General features: G+C 44.7%; 1 protein-coding gene across 2 annotated transcripts in view; it reads left to right on the top strand.

Annotated features, from left to right (window-relative positions):
* The window catches only part of Pip5k1b (phosphatidylinositol-4-phosphate 5-kinase, type 1 beta), a 261,079-nt gene that overhangs the window by 26,026 nt on the left and 212,276 nt on the right, over window positions 1-22,777 (top strand). Inside the window, exon 1 of one of the 2 annotated variants that reach the window (XM_006526763.4) lies at window positions 21,592-21,770. The exons of the other annotated variant lie outside the window; for it this stretch is intronic. The gene's annotated coding sequence lies outside the window, so the exon portion shown is untranslated. Of the gene's footprint in view, window positions 1-21,591; window positions 21,771-22,777 lie in introns of those variants that run through there. 2 annotated transcript variants of the gene reach the window in all.

Below are 22,777 nucleotides of genomic sequence, written 5' to 3'. Positions count from 1 at the left end.
GAAAGCTTGAATTCTTAGCAGATCTTGTCCTTTGATTTTGCGTACAACTGAATTCCAGAAAAGCAGGGATTCTAGTAAAGCCCATAGGAACCGTGTAGTAGAACCCACCGTGTAGTAGAACCCACCGTGTAGTAGAACCCATACTGTGTTGAGAAATAAAACCTTTGAGCTCTTACCATCAGGTCATATTAGAATGGGATGATAAACTCCTTAGAATCCATTAGGCCCTTAAAATGGGTGAGTAGCTTTATTTTAGTGCAAGGCTCAAATGCACTGCAAGCAGGATGGAAACAAGAAAGGATGAAGGGATTTCACAATTGTTTTGGATTTAAACATTGAGTATGGCAGTCTTATGTAGTTCCCCCTTTAGACGAAGGGAGCTTCCTTAGATGGGGCCACAATGGATACTGGCTTCCTTGAAATCTCCTCTGAAATCCTCTCCACCTTGCTGGTCCTTCAATCATTAACAAGTAAACAGATATGACCTCCATAGTCACTGTTGCTAAGGAAAATCACCTTTAGCACATGCCTACGATCCCTTTCAAAAGATGTAATAATTTGGTTTCAAGGGTCATATGCCTAGGTTGAAGGCTGCTTCAGAGCCTTAGGGGCTGTTGTAGAATTCTTTGTGTCTAAAGAGGTGTCACATCTCAGCTTAGCTTCAGTTTATATGTGGCACCGATATGAGCTGACATCACTGATGTCTAGATAGCTGTTTGTTTTGTGGGGAAATAGGAAGGAAGTAGAGTTGACATTGCGGTGGTGCACTGGGCATATCTAAGGTGACTCTGTCCCTCTGTCTTCTCAGCAGAGAACAGCATCCAAAGTGAGGCAGTGCTACCCACATGAGTGATCACAAAAGGGTTAAAGAAACATGGAGGACAGAGGCTAGAGAGATGGCTCAGTGGTGAAGAATGTATACCACTCTTCCAGAAGACCCAAGTTCTAGTCCTAGCACCCACATTGGTGGCATACAATCACTGTATCTCCAGCTCCAGGACATCTGACACCTCTGACCTCTGTGGGCTCTCTCTCTCTCTCTCTCTCTCTCTCTCACACACACACACACACACACACACACACACACACACACACACACAGAAAATAAACCTTAAAAATAAATAAATACACATAGTGGGAAACACCTCTGGGTACTTTCCTTGTGTAAGATGCCTAGGGCAAGGGGATGGCGTTTAGAGGGCAGGGCTTGGGCGAGGCAGCAATTGCAAAAACAAATATGTGGTCCTTGTCCTCAAGAAATTCACAACAGATAAGAGGGCTAAAAAAAAAAATACACCTGGTTGTGCAATTAAAGATGAGGTGGCTACATTTAGGGTAAAAGCCTGACTTAAGATTCAAGGTTAAGCCTTTGTGGATGTGATGGGTTTTCTATTCAGATGGGAAAACTAGCTTTTACACAAAACCACACCACATAAGTTACTGAGTCACATGTTTAAAAGTGATAAAGTGCTGGACTTGTGCCCTTTGCTTTTGAAATTCATCTCCCTTTCTCCGAGTTCCAGGAAATACATTATAACATGCAAGCTGCAGTCCTTTAATGATATGGGCGGGCCAGGGTATAGGAGGCATAGAGATAATTGATAGCCTCTTCCTGGTGTCCATTTGCCATGGATTGTGGCCCTCTGCCACCAGCACCCTTCCTGAGCCCCAGTGTGCTAGCCCCAAGGCAGTAACCACTCCAGGAATCCTTCCCAGGATGCTAGAGTAAGCAGTGAAAAGGGAGAAATGAGCATTTTATTTCCACTTGTCTTGTGGGACTTAGCGCCTTGCAGAATGTGTTTTCAGGTATTTGTAAGTGTGTCTCACCTTTCTCCGTTGGATTTTAAACTCATCGAGTAAAGAAGGGGCTCATTTAATTTTCAATGAGGTTGACAAATGGAATTCTCTTCAATCCAAGGTCTTGTTAACTGAATTGTGCGGATTCCTTTGTTTAATAGTGTCATTCAAAATGATATGGAACCATTTCAGAGGATAACTTGGCTCCCTATCAGTACGTATTCATTGTGTTCAATGAGCGAGCCACTCCACACTTTATTGTAGTAGACTGTGTGAGATGACTCTGCCCAACTGTAGGGTAATGTAGATAGTCTTAGTGCGTTTCCTGTGATATTTTGGTAGGTTAGATACATTAAATGCATTTCCAGCGTACTCCAGGCTCAGCTTGTAGTGAGTCTGATACATCCTGGAAGGCTCATGTAATCCTTGTCATGTTTGACATTCAGAACGGGGTTCGCTCTCTTACCATTTCTAGTTAATGCTCTCCTAGTATCGGAGGATTAGCCATGACTCGTTTTAAAGTTCTCACCCACCTCTCTCAAGATACAGGATGTGGTCACCTACAGCTTATAAAAAGGAGACCAGAGGAAGAGCTGCTGTGTTCAAGTCTGGCAGCTAAACCAGAGGCCAGTGAGCCGTGAAAACAAAAACAAAGAACTACCATGGCCAAAACTATAGGAAGACCAGGGTATGCTCTGGGCCAAGCTCTCTTAAGTAGCATCTGGCATGAGAGCGCTGGCAAGAGCAGAGAACAGAAAGGTCTCTCTGTCCCTTAGGTGAGGCCGAGTAGATCGGAATTCCAATGACTGGCATAGTGAGTGAGCATGTCTGGTATAGCTCACTGTCCTGAGTCTCCTGATGGTGACACAGAAAAGTGAGCGTTGGTACTTTGCACCTGCAAGGAAATTTAGTCCCCTTTCTTCCACAATAAAAAGAGAAGTTTATTTCATTTAGGCAAGGGCCGCCACAATGTAATTGCAAATGCCTGTGTAGTTGTGTAATGGAATTGGTGGCAACTTATTTTTAGAAACCTTAAGAAGCAGACCACAGAGTTGCCTGTGGGAAGTGAGAAGCCGATTGCTGAAGGGACCTTGCCGCACATTGTTGGGGTGCTTATGTGTCACATGCTCCTGCTGCAGGGTAGTCTCTGGCCTGGCTTGCAGAGACACCACAGGCAGGGCCACGATGCTCATGCAGGGTATTCCTCCAGCATCTGCCTTGTCCCTAACAACTCCAAAAGCCCGAGAGCTCACCTCCACTGCACTTCAAGCTTCACAGCCTTGCATATTTCGTTTGTCTCTATTTCTTTTCTTGCCTCTGTCTGGGTTCTCTCCAGTGCCCACCCATGATCAATGCATCTAAACTTTTGTCAGCTGATGTAGCTTTTCGAAACAGCTCTGTTTTTTATCAGTCTTTTGAATTGTTTTTCTCCTCTCAGTTTATCTCTGCTCTGATCTTTGCTGGTTCTTGCCTTTGCTGTACTAGTTCCTTGAAATGCTTTGCCAGGTTGCTGATTTGAAATCTGTATACATACTTGTATATTAGCAATATTTATTTAGTGTAGTGCTGAGGATTGAACCGAGGCCCTGGCGCATTCTAGGTAAGCACTGCCACTGAAGTTTATGCCCAAGTCAGTCTTTCTAGCTTGCTTGCTTGCTTTTCTTTTCTTTTCTTTTCTTTTCTTTTCTTTTCTTTTCTTTTCTTTTCTTTTCCTTTCCTTTCCTTTCTCTTTCTTTCTTTCTTTCTTTCTTTCTTTCTTTCTTTCTTTCTTCCTTCCTTCCTTCCTCTCTCTCTCTCTCTCTTTTTCTTTCTTTCTTTCTTTCTTTCTTTCTTTCTTTCTTTCTTTTATTCTTTGAGACAGGGTTTCTCTATGTAGCTCTGGCTATCCTGGAACTCACTCTGTACACCAGGCTGGCCTCAAACTCAGAAATTCGCCTGCCTCTGCCTCCCAAGTGCTGGGATTAAAGATGTGTGCCACCACGCCCAGCAACCACCTTTCTTTCTTTCTTTCTTTCTTTCTTTCTTTTTTTTTTTTTTTTTTTTTGGTTTTTTCAAGACAGGGTTTCTCTGTATAGCCCTGGCTGTCCTGGAACTCACTTTGTAGACCAGGCTGGCCTCGAACTCAGAAATCCGCCTGCCTCCGCCTCCCAAGTGCTGGGATTAAAGGCGTGCGCCACCACTGCCTGGCTTCTTTCTTTCTTTCTTTCTTTCTTTCTTTCTTTCTTTCTTTCTTTCTTTCTTTCTTCCTTTCTCTCTCTCTCTCTCTCTCTCTCTCCCTCTCTCTCTCTCTCTCCCTTTCTTTCTCTCTCTCTCTCTCTCTCTCTCTCTCTCTCTCTCTCCCTCCCTCCCTCCCTTCCTTCCTTCCTTCGTTCCATTCTTGTATGTATGTATGTACGTATGTATGTATGTACGTATGTATGTATGTATTTGAGGTAGGTACCTACTGCTCTGATGTTCCTCTTTGTACTGCTTTTTCTATATTCTCTCACTTTGGGTATTTTACATTTCCATGTGCATTTTGTGTGCACTGTTTTGCTTTGTGATTACTGCGAAGAATGATAGTCAAGCCCAATGCTCCCTGAAGAATATTTTAAAGTGTCACCTTCCTTGTGCCCTGTTAAATCCATATACATGTGCTTTAGGTCCATTAGGTTTGGGGAGGCACAATTGAATAAAAGTTTTCTCAGTTAACTTAAAGCAACTGTGGACGCTTGCCCGAGGCCTACACAAGAATGGCTCCCAATAAGCATGGATGGAGGAAAGAAGCTGAGGGCCCTACTCCTCACTGTGGAACCATTTGTAACAATAGACTCAGCGGTTGGGGTTGGGGAGAATCATTGCCTTCTGTTGTGTATCTACTAGTAACCTCCCTAGGCTCCAATGCACAGTTCCCATCCATCCCCCAGATGGTCCTGGTTTAACTAAGTGCACCCCAGCACCACCCAAAAGTTATTAATCTAAGACTTGGATGGGCAAGGATAAAGGGGATAATATAGAGGGCGGACAGAAAGAGTGATCAGGGTCTATTACATATACATATAAGATTGTCAAAGAATAAAATTTATTTATCAAAAATAAATTTAATTAATAACAACGTTTTCTCTCATTTTCCTATTGTACTCAAAAGGCAGAATTGTCAGGGGTAATTTTGACTAGTGTTGGCTAGTCTTATGTCAACTTGACACAAGCTAGAGTCACCTGAAAGGAGGGAACCTCAATGGAGAAAATGCCTTTATAAGATATGGCTGCAGGCAAGCCTATAGGGCATTTTCTTAATTAGTGATTGATGGGGAGGGCCCAGCCCATTGTGGATGGGGCCATCCCTGGACTGGTTGTCCTGGGTTCTGTAAGAAAGCAAGCTGAGCAAGCCAGAGAAATCAAGCCACAAACAGCACCGCTCCATGGCCTCCAGGTTCCTGCCCTGTTTCAGTTGCTGTCCTGGCTTCCTTCAGTGATGGAAGTGTAAGGCAAATAAACTCTTTCCTCCCCAACTTGCTTTTGATCATGGTGTTTCATCACAGCAATAGAAACCCCAGCTCGGGCACCAGTATTTGTTAGGAGGCTGTGAGGGGCATAGTGTTGATAACGAGCTTGAAATTTGGCTTCCCATTCTGGCTCTGCAGCTCCCCTATGACCTCAGGAAAGTCTTTCATCTGCCTCAGTCAGTTCCTTCAGGCCTTCAGCTGCAAAACGAGATGGTTCTGTTCTTTCTTCGCTTCATTTCTGTGCAATAAACTTTCAAATATTTGCTAGTGGTTATTGGACTGCTCCGACTGATCAAAGCCCAAAGTGCACATGGGAAGCCGATGAGGTCGCTTCTACTAAGGAGCTCACAGTGTGATTGGGGAGATCTGCCTCTGAGCTATAACAGTCCCCCCCCCCAGGGGGGTGCAAAGAAAGATGAGTCTCAGCTGGGGTCACAGGGAGGGCAAGGTCATGCATGGTAAAGGCCTCTTGTTTGTGAGAGCCACACAGAACTGGTAAACGTAGAAGGAACTGTAGACCAAGGAAGACTTAGGTGGGAAGGAAGGACAAGAACAAAGGATCAAAGGTAGCTGTCTGTTTAGTTAAGTGCTCGGCTGGAATCGAACCCTGGGAGCCTTCAGAGATGGACTGCGTGCTTAGATGCTCATCCTCCACCCCACCTCCCCACATCGCCTCCCTCCTCCGTGTTGACACTCTCCATTGCCTGACAGTAGTAACAGATACTTGTTCCTGTGGCTTCAAGTAGTCCTGAGGCTCATGGGAATAACCAGGTTTACAGAAGAAAAACAGGACTGATATAGAAGGAAGACACGCCTGTCTGTAACACCAGAGTGTGACGGGAAGGCCGCTCTGCAGAGCATTTGGTGAGGTTAAAGGAGTGGGCAGCCCATCTGCTAGATGGTTGTGGGAATCTTCTGCCAACCAGACAGATGGTGGCGAAGGCTGGTACCTCATTGCTACAAACTGAAAAACTGGAAAAGCCAATAGGAAGTGACTGTCTCTGCCTCTGCGGCGTGAATAATAGGGCCACTCACCCCCCACCCCCATGTGTGGCCTCTTTTGGGTCCCTTTGAATATAACAGAAAAGCTTGTTTTACTAGATCTTACGTTGACTGCTAAGGCAAAATTACCTTCTGAGTTGAAACCTGGGGAGCCTTTGAAGCTGGAGGTCATGAGTTCTTGGGATTTTATTTATTTATATTTTAAGATTTATTTATTATTATAGGTAAGTACACTATAGCTGTCTTCAGATGCACCAGAAGAGGGCGTCAGATCTCATTACAGATGGTTGTGAGCCACCACGTGGTTGCTGGGATTTGAACTCAGGACCTTTGGAAGAGCAGTCAGTGCTCTTACCCGCTGAGCCATCTCACCAGCCTATTTTTTTAAAAAAGCAAACTTTATTTTAGAGCACTTTTAGATTTAGAGGATGTGTTAGCTTCTGTTGTTATGACAAAACAATTGAGGAAAATCAGCTTTAAGAATCATTTCACTCGCAGTTTTAGAAGTGTCAGCCCTCAGTCAGGTGGCTGCTGCTTTCAGCCTGTGGGGAGACGTCTCATCATGGTAGCAGGGTGTGCTGGAGAAAGGTGTTTCCTTTATAGCATCCAAGAAGCCAATGAAATGCCAGACGTGGTGGCGCACACCTTTAATTCCAGCACTTGGGAGGCAGAGGCAGGTAAATTTCTGAGTTCCAGGCCAGTCTGGTCTACAGAGTGAGTTCCAGGACAGCCAGGACTACACAAAGAAACCCTGTCTCGAAAAACAAAACAAAACAAAACAAAACAAAACAACAACAACAGAAGCCAATGAGATAAGGTTCAACCCCAGTGATGTAATTTCCATCCACTTGGCATTACTTCTCGATAGTGCCATAGATTGGTGACCAAGCCCTAACACGGGTCTTTTGGGATGCTACAGATCCACAACATAGAAGAGTTCTGTCATACATAGCAGTAGAGAGAATTCTTGGTATCTTACCTCCAGGTTTCTTTCTTTGTCCTTCATTGGTGTGGTACGTTTGTCTTAAGTCCAGAGCAGATAACAATTTTTAACTTCAGTCTACAATTGACTCAGGTTTTACATTTCTCCCCATGTCCCTTTCTTCTGAGATCCTATCACATGACCCCTTAGGCTCCTCTTGGTTGTCTCTTGGATTTTCCCTGCTTTTCCTGGCCTTGACAATTTTGAGAATTACTGTCAAGTGGTTTTATATAAAGCCCTTCGATGGAGATTTGTCCATTGTTTTTATCATTAGACTAGAATAGTGCATCCTGGGAAGGTCAAACGCCATCCTCACGACATCACATTAGGACACTAGTTCAGTCACGAGGGTTATCACCTCTGATACTGCTCTAGACTAGCTGGCCGCTCGCCAGGTGTGCTAATGCTAAAGGTTTCTTTTCACTTCCTTCTGTTTTTATTCTGGAATAGCTAGCAGGATGTCACTATGTCCAGCCTACAGAACAAGACTGGCAAGTGATACACCTTTTCATTGGGGTAGATGTCGCCTCAAAATGATGTGGAATTCTTCTGCAGGGAAGATGTGTCTGCTCTTTGTTTCATTCAGTTACTTGGATCATTAGTAACTTGGTAACTTACTTACGCACATTTTGCTTTGTTTTTTTTCTGCTTTGAATCGCAGTCAAAGATCACTTTATTTTGTAGCTCAACTCACCCCTGCCTCCGATCCTTTTCTTCCTCTTTCTGACCTTCCTGTATCCCTTAGCATCCCTTGGTTTCAAGGGGCTCATCTGTTTGTATCTCCCAGGACACTGCGTGCTCCTGTCTCATCTCTGACCCTTTGGAGTGTATAAGAATGACAAAAAAAAAAAAAAAAACAACCCAGATGGTGATGAGATGTGTTGCCAGGGTGGGTCTGAAAAGCATCAGAAGGAATGAAGCAGACCTTAGAGTGTTTCAAGGATCTGGGACCAAGGAGAAATGAGAATGTCTGAGACTCTTGATTGCATAAGTATGATGAGACTTGGGGGGGGGGCGCTGGTGATTAATTGAGATTTTAAAAAGTCATGCACAGAAAATGGAGAAACGCTATAGTCAGAGTTGAGACTTCCAAAATTATCACCATCCCAAGTTACTGACTGACTGACTGACTCCTGGTCCGTGAAAAGCCTAACAAGGCGCATCAATGTGGAGTTTTATGGCTCATCCACACCCCAGCTATATTGAAATGGAAGCTGCTTTGATGTCTCCGAAGTCAGTTCTAATCCTGGTTCATTCACCGAACAGGTTTCCATTTAACACCCCTGTCACCCCTGTGCGAACTCATTTAAGCACTAAGAGCACTTCAGTGAACAGGCCTGCTGAATTCTGTGTCCTCGAGGCGTGTATATCTAACTCAAGAAGATGGGTCTCAAATAGGTAGTTTTTTTAAGTATGTCGGGTGAATAATATGAGCTGTAAAGTAAAGATAAGGGACATGGAGCATTCTGGAGCCGGGCAGTGGAATTTTTGTTTACAGAGGTAGTGTAAGAAATCTCCATTGATAAGGGGACCTATAGCAGAGACCAGGTGGAAGCAAGGAAGTGAGCTGGCACAGGCTGGCAAAGTGTCTGCACTCATCATCCATAGCAAGTAAGGCTAGATAGAGTGGGCTCACCATGGTAGAGATATAGACTGAGTGAGGGCAAACACTCGTGCCTGGGCAGGGGACACTGCTCATAGAATGTGTGAGTGATTGTCCCCAGAACTAAGAGTCATTTTGGATACGGTGCCCATGAAGCTGTCGGGACTTGGTCTTTGTTTCAGGTACAAAAGAGGCATCAAGACTTCTGAGCAGAGAAACAAGGTCATTGGTTTCACACTTGAAAGGACTGCTCAGGCCACTGTGGATAGCGGGGACGGAAGAACAGAATTGGGGACACTACTTCAGAGATCTTTTTATCTATTAGTATGTGCTAATGCGTTTTAATTTTATCCTATTTTATGTTTCATATGTGAATTGTCTGCACACTACTTGCCTCTCGTATATCTTAATACTGTCCTTGACTCTGTACTGTTAAGTAGCAGTATAATAATAGTTTGTGTGTCTCTTCTCATTGCTGTAAACAATATGAATTTAGTGTCGATAATAACACGAGTTCATTACCCTCTAGCTCTAGAGGTCAGAAGTCCTAAATTTGAGGTCCTGGCTAGAAAATGCTCTTACTGGGGCCCACCCCTGCCAGGAGCATATTTTCCTGACTCTTCTAGTTTCTCAAGGCTGCCATCATTCTGTAGCTCACAGCTACTTCCTGTCTGTTTTGTCTCTCCGCTGTCCTTTGCCACCTCTGCTGCCATGGCCTGTGCCTTTTCCTCTATCTTGCTTTCCTTGCTCCCCTTTCTACAGACCCTGCGATGGCAGTGGCCCTTCCTGCACAGGCCAGAGCTTTAATTTAATCAGATCTTACTTATCTTAGACTGAAACATTCCCAGATGCAAGCTGGGATTCCGATTTGCCTATCTTTGAGAGACCATTGTTCAGCCAACTTAGGTCCTGTTTTGGACTTTATTGTTCTGCTCCTGGGGCCTGCATCTGGGGCTGGCCTGATAGTCCTATATACCGCCAGTATTTGTGTACTTTGACTGTCTTATTCTGAATGTATCCATTAAGATAAATGTGCAGGTGTAGGGTTCCTAGGGCAAAGGCTATGCTATGCGCATCTTATCTATTTGCTCTTTAAATATATGGCTGTATTATCAGTGCATATGTGACTATGACCTTCCGAGCCAGCCTCTTTTCACACTCAAAGGTGTGCTTCCATAGGATCTTGCAAAACACTTCACTATGTGGATTCAGTTTCCTTGTTGATTTGCTTGCATGTTTTGCTGTGTGTGTGTGTGTGTGTGTGTGTGTACAAATTTGTGATTGTATGGTATCACTTACATTTTTTAGGACAATTGCTTTGTTTTGCTTGTTAGTTGTATCTGGGACCAGAACCTCAGAGACAGAGTAGAACATGGCTTAAATAGGTAAGGCTAGCATTAATAAATGATCTATACAAAATTAAAAACTTTGCCTTTACATCTCATCCAAGAAATGGTCTTTGAAATGGAAAAGGCATTATTAAAAGGGATTCAATGGAAAGGAAAAGATCATTCCAGTCATCTGAGCAAGTGCCTATTTCTGGAACACACACACACACACACACACACGATCAGATTGCAGGGTGCTAAAAGCATCAGTTAGCAGATAATTGAACACAGAATAGATCTCGAGAGCAAGGGAGCTTCCAGAAGACCTGGAGTACACAGATGTTCTGTCTAGTCCTGAAAAATCCAACCTGGGCCAGAGTGATGTCTCAGTGGGTAAAGGAACTTGCTGCCAAGATGGCAGCCCAAATTGGAGCCCCAGGACTGACCTACATGGTGGACGAGGAGAACCAGCTCCCATAAGATGTCTTGTAATTTCCACTCCCACACTATGACATGCATGCGTACACCCTACATACACAGAGGGAGAGGGGGAGAGGGGGTGGGGAGAAAGCAGTTGTTAAAACTAGTTGTGGCTGAGATCCTTCCTTGCAAAAATTCTGAATTTCCATGATTTCTAAGTCCCATAGAATAGATTGCTGTAGCCTTTGATACCGGCAGGAATTTGCTAATTTGTGTGACAAATTCATAATGTCCTATTTTGACAGGTGTTTCTCAATTAAAAGAGAATGTCATAGAAATAGAAACATTTGGCACAAATTTCCCACAGGTTTTCATAAGCACACTGAGGTGGGGGGGTGTGCTGATAGGTAACAAAATAATTAGATGAATCCACAGGACAAGACGTGACTGAGTGCTGGTTGGCCTGCAAAGACATTCCAGGGGCAGGCCTTTCTGTGTCCCTAACTTAAAAAACATCCTTAGGACTCAGATAAGAATCTAAGACACACACACACACACACACACACACACACACACACACACTACTACTACCACCACCACCCCAAACCCTAGACCACACACATATACACATACCACATACACCCACACACCCCACAAGCCATACCCTACACCAAACACACACACCACCACACCATATCCCAAACCCTACACCACACACACATACACACATACCACATATACCCACATACCCTAAACCCCACATCACATATCACCATCACACACATACACACACACATACACACCACACCACATCCCAAACCCTATATTACACACACACATACCATACACACATACCACACATACCCACATACCCTAAATCCCATACCACACATCACCATTATACACATACACACACACATACACACCATGCATACAAGGGCCCCCACATACCACACATACATACACACATATACACATACCAGACACACACAGACACTCACACATCCTACATACCCCTTACAACATGCACACACACACACACCACCACCACCACCACCCACACACACCATAAGATTTTAATGAGCTAGCTAAACTTGTAGAATAAATGTGTAATATGAAATATGAAGTTGCTAGCTATCAACTATAAAAATAGCTCCAAACCAAATCAATTTATGGGGAATCATGAGAATATTTTTAAGTTGGGCTGTATTTAAATAGGAATTGCAGTTGATGTTCCTTTGTTTTTTTGATTTTCTAGATGCAGTAGCATATGTATGGCAAAAATGCACCATGCTTGCCTCTTGTACAGCTGCCTGAGTTCATTCTTGTGGTCTTCAGTCACTTTGGGCAAATTTCTAAGCTAAATAGATTCTTATAAAGGGTTCCTTTGGGATCTTATAGACAAACTATCTTTATTTTTCATCTTATTTTGGACACTTCCCTCTAAGGGTCATTAAGCATCTAAGATGAGGGATTAAAAAATTCAGTCTCTGTGATCTGAGGAAGTCTTGTTCAGAGTGTAGATTTGTCCCTTTGGGATTTCTGGATGAGTCTCTGCTGCCCCAGGTGGGACAGGCCTGCAGTGTCTCACTCCTCTACCTGCACCGTGCCATCGTGTCTACCCCCAGCCCTCCATTCTTGGTTCTTCTTCATCACCCCATCCAGTAGAAAGCCCTTGATTTGAATTTCTCTTGTTTTCTTTCCTTTGTTCCAAGCAGGTACTGCAGTAAGTTGAGAAAAGTGTTTAGTGTAGTTGTAAGTAAGGGTGGTATTAAGGATGGAAGGAGAGGTCCTATGACACCCACGACAGGCACAGGCTTCTCAAAGAGTTGCCCGAAAGTGTCCTTAACAATGGGCACACTAGGATTCTCACAGTGTCTCAAATTATTGTTGAGAGCATCATTAAAGAATGTTTCTTCCCCCCTAAGTCAGAGTGTACCATGCACTGGGAGAGGACAGGCTGATAAGATAAACAGGTCATCAGGTTCAAGGAACCGTGCTGCGCTAGGGCACAAGCGGGGTGAGCATATGCTTTTCCTGTAAGCAGAGTTCACAGTCTTTGTGAATCTTCCCACTTTGTATTCTCATTCAACCCTCTCGACAGGAGTCAACAACAGTCCTTGAACTTCAGGTTACTCTTGCCTCGTCTAATTTTCTTCTGGGATTGCTCACTAAACATAATTGAGTGTGTTTTTTTTTTCACACATAGCATAATGCTTATACATCTTCCCACAATCTAGGCTTTGTTTTTGGAAGGAGTTTTTCATTTGGTTGGGGTTTTATTTGTTTGTCTTGTTTATTATGTCAGGATCTCACAGTGACTGGGACGGGAGTGGGACTCAGTGGTCGAGAACACTTGCTTCTATTGCAGAGTTAGTTTGCCAGCTCCCACATCATTGATGGTTCAAAACTATCCGTAACTCCAGTTCCAGAGGATCTGATGCCCTTTTCTGACCTCCTTGTCCATCCGACACAAACCTAGCGCACACTCATATATTCAGGTAAAACAATCATAAATGTAAAATGAAAAAAAAATCTAAGAAGACAAACAGATCTCACGGTGGGGTGTTTCGGACTGAGAGGTTCATTGATGTGGTTTTTCATTTAGTGGGGCTACCTTGGTTTTGATTGTCAGGATCAACTTGAAAGACTACTTTAACACTTCATATCCTAGAGGAACGCTGGAGCAGTGGGGTGGGGGTGTGGGTGGGGGTGGGGGTGGGGGTGGGGTGAGGGGTGGGGGGGGTCGCCCTCAGAGAGGCAAAGGGCAGGGAAGAGAGGGTGGATGTGGGATGGGAGGTTTGTGGAGGGGGAACCGGGAAGGGGATATTATTTGAGATATAAACGAATGGAATGATTAATAAAAAAAATCATAAAATGTTTATGACTTATTTATATACTCAAACATGCACTTCAGCTTTCTGACACATTCTGTCGGTGAAGGGATAACTGGGGAAATATTTCCAATCCTCCCTCATCTACATTTCTTATATGGCTTCTTCCATGAATTCCTCCCAATGCTAGCACTGATGTCCTTCCAAAGGCTCATCCCAGGCCCCCTTCTACTGTGCCCATGCACACTCTAGGCTTGGCCCTGAGTTCTTGTGAGCTGTGGAGCCACTGCCACCTCCTTGGTGTGAGTTCGTTGTATCTCACTCACAGAGAGTGACACATCATCCTGTGTGCTCTCTCCCAGCACAGGTATGGAGTCCTACGTAGGCTTCTCATTAGGACCTTGGATAGGAAGTTGTCTTAGTCAGGGTTTCTATTCCTGCACAAACATCATGACCAAGAAGCAAGTTGGGGAGGAAAGGGTTTATTTGGCTTACACTTCCATACTGTTGTTCATCACCCAGGAAGTCAGGACTGGAACTCAAGCAGGTCAGAAAGCAGGAGCTGATGCAGAGGCCATGGAGGGATGTTCTTTACTGGCTTGCTTCCCCTGGCTTGCTCAGCCTGCTCTCTTATAGAACCAAGAGTACCAGCCCAGAGATGGTCCCACCCACAAGGGGCCTTTCCCCCTTGATCACTAATTGAGAAAATGCCTTACAGTTGGATCTCATGGAGGCATTTCCCCAACTGAAGCTCCTTTCTCGGTGATAACTCCAGCTGTGTCAAGTTGATGTAAAACTAAACAATACAGAAGTAAACCCCCTATTATAGCTGTGGACCCTTCTGCTTCTCTGAAACAAGCATTTCTCTCTTGTCACCACCTGTAGATGGTCCTTTGCCTCTCTGTCCTTGCTGGTCATGCCTAGAACAGTTAGTTACCCAACCTCTACCAACAAAGACACGTGTGACGCAAAGACAGGAAGCCACGTCCGTGCGGCCAAAGAGACCTGTCATATACATACACATCAGATATCTGAATTTTCTCTCTGAAGAAGCAAACGTGATTGGATGGGCTCTTGTTTTTGTTTTGGGTTTTGGTTTTAGGTGGTGTGTTGTTCCTGTGGCTAAAGAAGTAGCTAAGACCTTTAAAACCTTCAACATGTACCTGGTTTGGGGGAGGTTTTGCTCTGGCTGATATATTAGATGTTGGGGGTTGGTTAAGTGTTAAATGCCTCCGTGCAGTGTGACATAATGGGCCGGAGAGTTAAGTGGCTATAGTGGGTGCAGCTAAGGTCAGAGGTGACCCACTGCCTCTCTGCAGTCACAGATGTGCACAGCATATAATGATATATGCTTATCAGGAAGATCTCTGGAAACAGGTTGCGGGGTACCGTGCAGGAAAAGAGAAAGCTTGGAACTGGGGTTCCCGGTCAGCAGCTCTGATGAGATCATCGGGGCTCCCTCTGCAACCAAGCTGTTCACATGCCATAAACTGTGATATGACTCAGGGCAAATATTTATTTAGTGAGAAGTGTAGGTGTGACAACAAGGCCTCCTTCTTTAAGGAGCATTTCCTCATGACGCTCATTAGGTGGGAGCAGCTCAGACTGTAAATGTCACATGAGCTCAGCTTAAACTGTCCTGTGACTACTTATCCCTGAGCTGTAAGATTTCAGGCTCGGATAGGACTTGATGGGCCTGGGGATGTTTTGCTTATAAAGTGGGAGGGGTTAGTGGAAGTCGGAGATCAGAGTAAATATTGGTTTCAAAATCTCTAGTATTTCTGTTATATTTTTTAATTTGATTTTTTTTTTGAGACAGGGATTCTCTGTGTAGCCCTAGTTGGAATCTACAGAGAAATTTCTTCATAGCTCAAGCTTGTCTCAAACTCAGAGATCCACTTCCCTCTGACTCCTCAGTGCTGGGCTGAAAGGCACACACCCTGCTACTGTGTAGCATTTCTGAATGGCACTTAAGGAGTTAAGTTCTATCACTCCATAGCACAGATAAAATGATTGCTCATGTTTTACAGTTTGTTTTACAGTCTTTTCATAAGCAGGTATGTGTATGGATAAATAAAAACATAAATTTAAATTTATGAATCATATATGAATCAATATGAAATTTCTTAATGTTGTGGTTTTTAAAAGCTATAGTGTCCTACAACTGTGTGGGCTTCAGAGATTACATTGAGGTCATCAGGCTTGGTGGCAAGCATCTTTACCCACCGAGCCATCTCATCAGCTTCTGCTTACGTGATGTCTCGCCTTGTTTCATTTTTGTTGTTTGTTTGTTTGTTTGTTTGTTTTCTTTTAAAGTCTCACTCTATAGTCCAAATAGGCCAGGAACTCTATGTAGCCCAGGCTGGTCTTGAACTCACACTTCGCCTGCTTCAGCCTCTCTTTTGGTTTATTTTTGCAACGCTAGGGAAGCACTGTGCATACACTGTTGAACCACCTGACGGAGCCTTGCGCACGCTTGGCAAGCACTGCGCATGCGCTGTGGAACCTCTCTGCCAGCCACAGAAAATGACTTGTTTTACTTAGCAGCGCATATTCTCTGTCATCTGAACACTGCTTTAGGAGTTTCATGCAGAACCAGGTCCCCCGTCATTGCTTCGGTTCCTTCCAGGCCTTCCATTTGGGAGACATGACACCCTTGGCTCCTGAGCACAGCGCTGAGTACAAACAGTTACATATTCCATTCTAGAGAGTGTGATCCGTAGGGAGGATCCCTGAGCACTCTGTGCCTTCCCGAGCCAACTCTCTGATATCACGGTGGAGGGTAATTTAGTGAGACAGTTCACTAACTAGATAATTCCAGAATTCTATGATTTGAAACATTGGGGGGTGGGGGAGCAGGGACAATGCGTTCTGTGTCCCAAACAACTGAGTTTTTGTCTCCCGACTCCATTGAGATGTCTGGGCCTAGCTGTACCTATAGTCACTGAGTACGCAGATAGGTGCGTATAAGGTATGCGTACAGATAGCAGTGATCAAAGACGGGCTGTTTGGACTTTACCATGTTTTACTTACCCTCTGCCTTGAGAGCCTTCGTGAAGGCACTTGTCTTCTGCTCACAGTAGTTCTTTGAAGCATCCGTCATTATCTCCTCTCTGCAGATGAGGGACTTGAGGCCGGCAGAGGCGAGATAAAGCCCACCCAGCTCCCAGCTCCCAGCTCCCAGTTCCCAAGCCTTTCTTCTCTGGTGCCCGGTGCCTCCCAGCCCCATTCTAGCGAGCTTTCCTCTTAGCTGCTTTCTCTTGCCAAGTCCTTCCCTGCGGGCGAAAGGCCATCTTTTAAAAAGATCATTGTAAAGTAGAATTGTTTCCTTCTAGATATCCAGAATATGGGTTCCCTCTGAGCCAATCAAATGCCACCATGCACCAGTGTTTCGGGTCTCAGCCGTGGTGAGGGGCCAGTAGGCGTGGTCCCAGTGGCTGATGCAAAGACAAGGAAAACCTCCTAAAATCACACCGTACAGTTGCAAGGCTTAAATATACTGCGAGTATATTTAAGAGCTTGGGGTGTGAAGAGAGGACACATTTGTCCTTTTAATATATTATATTACAGTAGTCACCTAAATGTCACTTGAGACCTGAGCTGGAATGCACATTTGCTCCTCATCCGAGAGATCCTTCAGGACCCTGTCTTGCCTCAGTTTCTCTGCTAGGCCTAGAGATTCCACAGTTGGAAACAGGCCCCGAGCTTGCAGATGCTTTGTCTTATTTGAGTAGCTCAAGTGCCAAAAGGCCTTTTTATATTACCTCAATGTCAGATTAGTTCCCTTAGAAGTAGTATGGCCATGTGAGGAAAAATGCTTCATGTAGGACCAGGCAAGCCATATCCCAATGTGGGCTGACTTGTTAAAGGGTGAAAATCATCACTCTTTGTGCCATTGCTTCGCCAAAGTGCCAATCTATTGAAGGTTGAGTCTGTGTCATTCTTTGTAACCCTGTGGACTGGAAGATTTGCTTTACAGGAACTAATAGAAATTGGGGATAAATGTTGGACGTATCCATCTGGCCTGCAATGCATACTTCCTGGTTTCCTGCTGAGTATAGACACAGACTTTGGGCTTCTCAGGAAGTCCCAGAATGCAGTGTCAGGAATCTGTCATGTTCCGGTGGTAACTGAGGAGAGGAAGGCTCACAAGCGTGGAAGATGAAGACAGCCAAAGCCTTATCCTGGATGTTCAGGCCTAAGCTCGGGGTGTAGGCTCTTTCCGCAACAATCCCTTGAACTACATTTCTCTCCCTGGAGTAGGAGGAGGGTGTAGGAGTGAGAACCAGTGACGTGGACGAGAAGTCAGTAACTTTAGCTGTTTTAGCTGTTCCCAGATCTGCCTGGTGTGACTGACTGAGGATGGGCCACATTGCAAGATGAACCCAGACACGATAGTGATCTTAGTGTTTAGGTTGGGAAGTGTTTTCTTTCCCTGGGAGATATGGAAGTCTGCTGAGGAGGTTCGAAGGATTGAGGAGTAAGGCAAGAGCCATTTGGAATTCAAGACCACCACCTTCCATGAGAACCTAGACACTGAGGGCCCATGAATTCCCCAAGTGTGTGGGCTGGAAGCAGGCAGGAAGAGATCTGGAGGAGAGACCCGACAATGATAAGGGTCTGCCACAAGAACATAGGCTGCTTCCTGGGCTGAATTGAGTTCCCTTATTCTGCATGGTGAAGGCAGGTTCTGGCTGGGAACCTGGACTACTGTCCCCTCAGGACAATATGGCCGAGGCATGGTAATGGAACCTATACTAGAACTTATTAGAGACTAAGGTGGAATGTGGCAATGAGGTTGAAGGGAGAAAGTAACAACACCACAGAAACTGGGGGCAAGAGCTCTCTAGACACAGCAGCTAGAGTGTCCCTGAAGAGCCTTGTAGAGCCCAAAGGTTCTAGAATCCTCTCTAGATGCCCTCAACTCAAAGATGTACCTGTGACGGATCCTGCTCTTCCCAGGCATGAGTGACAGGTCACGGGTCTTCTTTTAGTGAGTCTTATTCCTCCTAAGGCCACTGGGACAGCCCACATTCCTCAAGGCCACAGCCTGGATGGACTCCCTCAGGAGGAGGCAGGCAGCTTATCTCGCTGCTCTGGTTCTTGTGCTGGGTCCTATCTGAATATTAACCCTCCAGGACAGCTCTTCAGGCATGGCACTTTGTCACTTGCCTATTGACTGTGAAGTAATGGACCACCAATGCCTCAGGCTAGCTTGCGGCTGATATACCTCTGCAGCAGCGTCCTGTGTGTTATCTTGGCAACAAGCATCTTTATTTATACACATGATGCCTTGCATTTGAAATTTGCTTCAGAGTTCTTACATTCTATTATCTAACAGGGCCCCGCTGTAAGAAAATGCAAGTTAGGAAACTAATTTGAGGCGAGAGTGAGGCAAAAATATGATCCTTACTGTTGCTTTTGTATAAATTATAACTTTCTTTAAAAAAAAAAAACAGCAAGTACTTCAGTTACAAAACAATAAAAAAATAACAGAGCACTGCAAAGCTGTGTGGTGTAAGCATCTCTGAGACCTACCAAAAAATCTAAAGAGTAGATGAAAACTTCCGGCCCAGCTATATAAAATAAGAAGTTGCGATGTCTTAAGTAGGAATCCCTTTACTGTTTGAAAGAAAATACGTTTGAAATGTCACATGGCAAAGAAATGGACGGTCTAAGCTGCAATCCATTTATTTATTTTTATCCAGGTGCTATTCACAGAGCATAAAAGTCTACTGTTTTAGGGTGAAAACTGGAGGCAAGCTGACTTCCCTCTGGCTCGAAGACACTCCAGAACATAGCCCAGGATACCTCAGTTCTGACCCCTTGAGCCGTAGGAAGGTGTTTAGCTGCCTTTCTGTTTTGTGGCTGTGTCTTCCATTGGGAGTCATCTACTGGATTCTTCTGTGTCTGACTTCTTTCCCTCAGCGTGTTTCCAGGCTTCACGCCCTTTGTAATATGGATCAGTACTTTATTTCCTGTTCGGCTGAATAACCAGTATTTTTAGCATCAAAACATTTAAGGGGGGGGGTGTGTGATGAAAACTCCGGCACCCACCCACACGTAGACCCAGTATATCAGTCCCTCCGTGGGCAATAACCTCCTCTCACAGCAAGAGCGAGAGTTTAAGTTGATCATAAAGTACAAGCACTAAAGGAACATGTGCAGCTAAGGCTGTAATTTGTTGCATATTTAAAACACAGGAAGGAGGTAGGCAGCTCCACGCAAGGATTACAGGTCATTCTTTGTATAATACACACTTCCCGGGAAACAAAATATGTCCCATAAAGAACGTAAAGAGGATTAACAAAATTATTCTTGAGGCTCTTGCATCCTGGGAGCCTGTCAACACGTGAGTCTTCCAGGGAGTGTTTGGAGCACATGTGGACCCATTGATGCCCTGCAATAGTCCCTGGGTTGAGGCCTGGCTCTTTCTCCAGCTTCTGGGAGTGGCTTAGAGTTGCCTCAAGCACAAATGAGAATAATAATACCTACTCGTGTTCCCTTGACGAGACCCACATCCTAATTCCTGGGATCTATAACCACCTAGCATCTGTTGGCTTATTGGAAAGGACAATCTACTATGGCCCTTTCAGAGGCAAAGATCATTCTGGATTTTCCAAGTGTCCCTCAGGTCATCGCAGAGAAACTCTAGAGACAGGCAGAGAAGGTGGTGATGTCAAGATGCAGGCCAAGGCTGAGCAGAAGCCAGGGATCGCTGAGGCTTGCAGCAGTGAGAAGCTGGAAGGCACCAGCTTCTCCTTCCGAGCCTCAGGGAGAGAACTTATTAGCATCTGGCTTTCAGCCAGTACTAGTGGACTATCTGTCTACCTTTAACAGTGTCGCCGATACAGCAGGCTTTCTCAACCATGGCACTGGTAACATTTGGTAATTCTTGCCTGGGGAGCTGGCCCCTGCGTGTGGGACATTAGCAGCACTCATTCCTACCTGCTAGATACCATAGTACCTCTCCCTAGTTGTGATGATCAAAAATGTCTCCATGCCTTGCCAGTATCACAAATAAAATAAAATAAAAATCATTCCTTTTTGAGAATCACTAGAGGGTTTGGCCCTCACTGCTTCTTTAAGTGACCATGTGGTTGGGGGAGGGCCAGACAGCCTCATCACAGTGAGGATATTCAAATGATACAGTATATGGTAAGGCCCCAGAACTGTTCCTGGTAAGACATACATGAAGGTTACTAACCCACGACTGCCATACTAGTTTATTACCCAGCATTCTCTGTAGCACCTGCTCTAGAGTCAACAGGCATTTGAAGCCTTTTCCCCAAAAAGTCGTTTCTATTACAAAGATCAAATGTGGGGTGGGGCAGGCAGTATGGCCCAGTGATAAAGATGCTTGTTGTCAAGCTTGATGGCCTGAGATCGAGACTCAGGACCCACATGGCAAAAGGAAAGAACTGACTCCTTCAAGTTGTCCTCTGACCTCCCACGTGCACACACTGGCACACGTTTCTCACCCAAATAAATAAATGGGATAAAAAAGTTACAAAAAGGTGGACACATGTAGCCCCCTTCCTTGGTTTCTCCTCCTGTCTCAGAGCATCCCATCACTGGTCCTATGGGCTGTGGAAACTTGGCTTGATGGAGCACCTGTCAGTCAGGCAAACTCCTTGAACTCTTTAACTAATACCCTTGGATAAACTGTAACAAGCAAACCTTTCCACGTGTCAATGACACGTCTGTTACTCCATAATTACAGCTTTCTCCACGGTGACTGGAGCTGTTGAATTCACTAAGGAATTGTGTCAGTGGCCCCATTCAAATACGTGAAATATTTAGCAGCGTTTAGCAGCTTTCAGTGAAGGTTAGAGTGTTGTGAATAGATACTGCCATCTATTTTTACAAGGAAGAGGAATTTGGTCCAACTGGGGACTAGGCCATTGTGCCTCTGTGCCCTGGGGACATGACTGTGAATGCAGATGTTTCTAAGAGTCTTAATTCTGGCCTGCAATAATGATAATGTGCTCAGTAACTCTGTAAAAGGTCTAGGAATTGAGAGTAAAAAACCATTGAAGATCTTCGCAAGGATAATCGAAAATAACTTCGGTGTGGTGGAGCCCAGTGCTCAGTGATGCACAGTTTATGACTGCTGCTTGGGTGACTGTGCTTTTCAAAGCACACTCCTTTGAAGAGCATACTCCTGCTCGTCCTTCTGAACGTCTTTCCTGGGAATGCCTTTCAAAGGCAGCCCCTGTGGCTTCGGTTTTTCCAGCTGCCGTGGGAATTCTCTCTAGCAATGGTTTGGGGATCAGTCCCGGCAGGCAAGCAGACTCAGGGAAAGTGTGTGCCTAGCAGGTAAGAGGCCTGGTCCAGGTCTCTGGGATTCTTGATCTCCACTTGAAAATTAGATGACTTTGGGGAAGTCAGTAGGCTTACTCGCCTGAGCCTCGGGAGCCTTATAACCATTATTGCAAGGATTAAAGTATTAGAAGCGGGTGGACTTGTATCAAGGGCATGTTATACACAAGAAAATGTTGGTAATAAGAATTTTGTGATTAACGTAGAATCTTATTTCTAAGGTACCTTATAATTAGGCGCTGCAATTATAATCTGTGTGTGTGAAGTATACCTGTAATTATCAGTTTTAATAAGCAGTCACTTTTCAAATATACCCTGTCTAACAATGGGGCTCCACACAGCCAGCTAGGGCTGGCCTCCCGTGAGCTTGGGCCTGCGGTGCTCTTCCGTATGCTGGGTATGTTTATACAAAAGTGGGCTGAAATGAGAGAACAGAGGCACTGGATAATTGGGCTCATGAAAGTCCAACTTATAAACTATTTGTAGTCAGTTCTTGTGGACGATTCTGTGGCCCAACCTTCTCAGGTGCTATTTGGCACTCCTCTTTGTGGACAAAGACTTATACAGACACTTGACTCTGGGCTACAGTGAGCCACCCTGTTATATTTCCTGGATGAACTGGGGTATTTTTTAGTGAGTCAAGGCTTCACTGGGAAATGGCTAGAATCAGGGTTGATTCTCACATCTGAAGTATCCTGCTGCTCTATGGGAGAGGGCTGCGGATGGGAAAGGGTGACTTCCCAGCAATGTCAACAATCTAAAATTTCCCCTTTGAAATGTTTGCTTCTGGGGCTGGGAGCATAGCCCAGTGGTGTCCTCACTTGGCATGCGCAGGCTCTCGGGAAGATCAAATTGCCATTAAAAAATTTTTTTTATGTTACATGATCTGTATTTTTTTTTCAGGATCGGCACCCAAATCTATATTCCTGCTTCCCTGTATAATACTGAAAATTTGTTCAGATTGTAATGTCTGTTTTGGCTTGTTTTCTATTGCTATGATAAGC

Source organism: Mus musculus, chromosome 19, assembly GCF_000001635.26.
Source record: "Mus musculus strain C57BL/6J chromosome 19, GRCm38.p6 C57BL/6J".
Classification (NCBI taxonomy): domain Eukaryota; kingdom Metazoa; phylum Chordata; class Mammalia; order Rodentia; family Muridae; genus Mus; species Mus musculus.
Note: the sequence above shows the minus strand (reverse complement) of the source record. Positions and strands in the feature narration are given on the sequence as shown.